At 37.4% G+C, this 4,411-nt stretch overlaps 1 long non-coding RNA gene across 1 annotated transcript; it reads left to right on the top strand.

Annotated features, from left to right (window-relative positions):
• The first annotated feature begins 1,617 nt into the window (after window positions 1-1,617).
• On the top strand, window positions 1,618-3,319 carry LOC143108708 (uncharacterized). The gene is made up of 2 exons (XR_012983778.1): window positions 1,618-1,946; window positions 2,358-3,319. It is a non-coding gene; the product is annotated as an uncharacterized LOC143108708 (long non-coding RNA).
• The last annotated feature ends 1,092 nt before the right edge of the window (window positions 3,320-4,411 follow it).

Below are 4,411 nucleotides of genomic sequence, written 5' to 3'. Positions count from 1 at the left end.
TTGTCAAAAATCTGTCTTTTGTCCTGACCCCGGACCTTATGTGAAAACTAAGAAAATCTGAAAAGTACTAAAAAAAATCAAACCAATTTGTTACACTTTTTTGCACTAGTTCATGCATTTCACATGTCTAGAAATGAAATAAAAAATAATTTGGACAATATCTGACATATTTTGAAATTTGTCAAAAATCTGTCTTTTGTCCTGACCCCAGACCTTATGTGAAAACTAAGAAAAACTGAAAGGTACTAAAAAAAATCAGACCAATTGTTTTTAACTTTTTTTGCCCTAGTTCATGCATTTCACATGTCTAGAAGTGAAATAAAAAATAATTTGGACAATATCTGACATATTTTGAAATTTGTCAAAAATCTGTCTTTTGTCCTGACCCCGGACCTTATGTGAAAACTAAGAAAATCTGCAAGGTACTAAAAAAAAATCAAACCAATTTTGTTACACTTTTTTGCACTAGTTCATGCATTTCACATGTCTAGACGTGAAATAAAAAATAATTTGGACAATATCTGACAGATTTTGAAATTTGTCAAAAATCTGTCTTTTGTCCTGACCCCGGACCTTATGTGAAAACTAAGAAAAACTGAAAGGTACTAAAAAAAATCAAACCAATTTTTTTACACTTTTTTGCCCTAGTTCATGCATTTCTCATGTCTATAAGTGAAATAAAAAATGATTTGGACAATATCTGACATATTTTGAAATTTGTCAAAATTCTGTCTTTTGTCCTGACCCCGGACCTTATGTGAAAACTAAGAAAAACTGAAAAGTACTAAAAAAAAATCAGACCAATTTTTTTTCACTTTTTTTGCCCTAGTTCATGCATTTCACATGTCTAGAAGTGAAATAAAAAATAATTTGGACAATATCTGACAGATTTTGAAATTTGTCAAAAATCTGTCTTTTGTCCTGACCCCGGACCTTATGTGAAAACTAAGAAAAACTGAAAAGTACTAAAAAAAAATCAAATCAATTTTGTTACACTTTTTTGCACTAGTTCATGCATTTCACATGTCTAGACGTGAAATAAAAAATAATTTGGACAATATCTGACATATTTTGAAATTTGTCAAAAATCTGTCTTTTATCCTGACCCCGGACCTTATGTGAAAACTAAGAAAAACTGCAAGGTACTAAAAAAAAATCAAACCAATTTTTTCACACTTTCTTGCCCTAATTCATGCATTTCACATGTCTAGAAATTAAATAAAAAATGATTTGGACAATATCTGACAGATTTTGAAATTTGTCAGAAATCTGTCTTTTGTCCTGACCCCGGACGTGATGTGAAAACTAAGAAAAACTGAAAAGTACTAAAAAAAATCAGACCAATTTTTATTCACTTTTTTTGCCCTAGTTCATGCATTTCACTAGCCTGGGTGCCATTCCGAACTTAGTCCCGCCCACAACGTTTGAGGTCGGGAAGTTCGGTCTGGCATTGATCAATAGTGGCGCGAGTATCCTCGCCCAAATACTGGCGGGCCAATCAAATTGTCAGGGCGGGCTTTATACGATGATGGACAGATGCTCAACAGTAACGTAATCCACCACGTCACCAAAGAGCGTTTGGGTTGAATTCGTTTACAAGAACGATGGCTGCCGCTGGAGAATTGAGATGTGTAGATTCTGCTATCAGGTCTGTTGTAGAATATATCGACAGCGAATTAATTTTAAAAGAGTAACAGAGTAACGGGATCAAGGCATTTGTTGATAAGAAAGATGTTTTTTGCCGAAGCAACTGAAATGGGCATCACGGCGATGCAACTCGGCGTGCACGACGAGGTGGATATAGCCAGCGGTCGTTGCCAGATCCTTTTTTGAAGCCCGGAATCCTGGCTGCTGAACAACAAGTGGAGGGACATGCTAGGCTCCGATGTTTTTCAAGCCAACGTAATGGGTATCGTCGTGGACGAAGTTCATCTAACTTACAAATGGTAAGAGAGTCTAACTGTCTGACTTAGTAAATAACTCCCAATGTCGTGATATGAATCCCATGTTGTAAACATAGTAGCCTAGGTATCGTTGTACGTTCGCTAACTCAGACTTGGTACAATCATAACGTTAGTGTGATTGTAGCGAACTAGCTGTTAAAACATTCTAATGTAGGTTACTGTTTTATTTCTATCAGTGGTCAGGCTGCAAAAGGGCAGAAGGGCATTTGGGTGTTGATTTATGTACTCAAGCACCATACCCATATTGGTAGGCTAGTCACTGTACCCCTTATAAGTGATGTATTCTTTTTAGATGTCAGTACAGTCATTAAAAAGTACTAAATGATACTACTCATAATTTCTTATTTTTTACTGTTACTTATTGGTTGCTTTTTGTACTGCTATATATTCCAGGTACACCTGTGCTGACATTGACCGCTTCTGCTGATCGGGAATCCAGAGCCAGGGTTATGAAACAGCTTCAGATGGACAATCCAATAAATTTGGCCCTGAGCCCAAACAGAACAAACATCAGAGTGGGTCTGATTAAAGTACCTGGCCATACACTGGAGTGCCTACACTGGATTGTGAGGGATGTTAGTACAAAGCTTGACCCAGCAGTTAAGACGGTACTTTAATGGAGTCACTAGTTGTCTGCGGAAAGCTTTGTACTGCCATTTTGAGGAACACACCACATCTGTTGATATAGGACATCTGTGCTGCACTCACTGCCATTCTGTTTGTTCTTGTGAACCTGAAGGTTGTGGGGAGCTAATCCCCAAATATGAACACTTTCAAGGGGAGGTTTCATCACACCACAAACACAGAATAGTCACACCTAAGGGCACACTTTTGATCAGGGAACTGTTATAAACTTACAGGAGTAGTTTACTTCAGGACCATAAAAACATGCCACTTTACACAGTCGACACAGCCTGCACTGGTTTTGGAGATGAACTCATTGATCAGTTTTAGAACAGTGCACACAGATATTTGACCTGGACTTCATTATCCATAATCTCCCTACATACAAGCTGGAACATGCAAAAGAGATACTATGAATTATGCATGAGGTTTTTGATGACATCGAACAGAGTCAAACTAATTTGTTTGATGACTGTGTTGTTCAGGATGACCGTGTTCAGGTTGACATGGATTACACTGGTTACTTTGATGACGAGGATGAGGATGATAAGATACAATCATCCCCAAGTAACTTGGAATCAGGCTTGTCAATGTTGAAGATCTCAGGCTAGCTTCAAATTCAGGCTCAAATTTGTAGCTTCAGGGTCCTGTTGTTGTGCAAATGCCTTTTTTTTTTTACCTCTGTTACATTAATATTTTTGAATAAAATTAAAATGGTTTATACTTCTCTACTGGTTGGTGATGTTTCTGCATTTAAAGACAAACAATAAGACATGTCAATAAAGATTTTTAATATCTACACATAATAGGTAATGTTTGAAGATATACGCTGAACTTTGAACATACAACCAATAAGAAAACACAAAAATGTTTTCAAGAATGTGGATACTACTAAACTATTATATGAAAACAATTATTTACATTGTCATTTACGAAAACAATATTTACAAATTACCATCACCATTTACATTTCACATTTACTTAATTATTTAAATAGGCACATTTTGCCAGTCCAATATTTTCTCCTGGTAATTCAGCTTTGCCAATAAGTTTCTCTTGAAATTCGGGAATGCATGAGACTGCCTGCCTGGGTGATTTTTGTTGGGAAAGTTGTGTCTCCCTGAAAACGTTTACCAGTGTTAAAACGTCCTGTTCTCGGGCCACATGATGAATGCCAGCCGGCCTTGTCAGCTCCAGCTCTGTGTCCGTTTTGTCCATTAGCTCTTTGACGATGCCAATGGACCTACTGATTCTGGCTGCTGACATTTCTGACATGTTTGGTCCCAATCCTCTCATAAATGATTTGAGAAAATTGTTTAGGTGTTCCAGGTGGAGGTCAAGTGGATGGAAAATGGGTGACAACCTGAAATATAAGTGAACACATCAGTGTGAAGAATTACAGTATAGCCTAATAAGTATAACGTGCATTGACAATACATTGGAAAATACAGACTGTTAAATATGGTGACACCAGATGCAATTGCTGAGCAGGTCAGAGAAACACTGCCCACCCCCCACAGAGGTGCAGAGCACAGAAGTGGGGGTTGGATAACATGCTAGTCCATTACAAAATGAAGTTTCTACATATTGACAAAGTGACAGAGGCCAACTTACACATCAGGTACAAGTTTATCCTGGTAACATTTGCTCACACTACACTGAAATTCGGGCTGGCTTCCAGAATACTAGGCATGTCAAAATATGACTAGATGATTTAATCATAGATAGATTTCACGGAAATGAGGAGTGTGGGAATGCACAGTGTTTATCACATTGGACAATAATCACGACTCACTATTAACTCATGTGAAACGTGGCAATCG

Source organism: Alosa pseudoharengus, unplaced genomic scaffold (assembly GCF_046254945.1).
Source record: "Alosa pseudoharengus isolate Yale_2024_CS ecotype anadromous, Long Island Sound unplaced genomic scaffold, YU_APseudo_1.1 YU_APseudo_1.1_scf_62, whole genome shotgun sequence".
Lineage (NCBI taxonomy): Eukaryota > Metazoa > Chordata > Actinopteri > Clupeiformes > Clupeidae > Alosa > Alosa pseudoharengus.
This window is presented reverse-complemented; position numbering and strand designations above follow the sequence as displayed.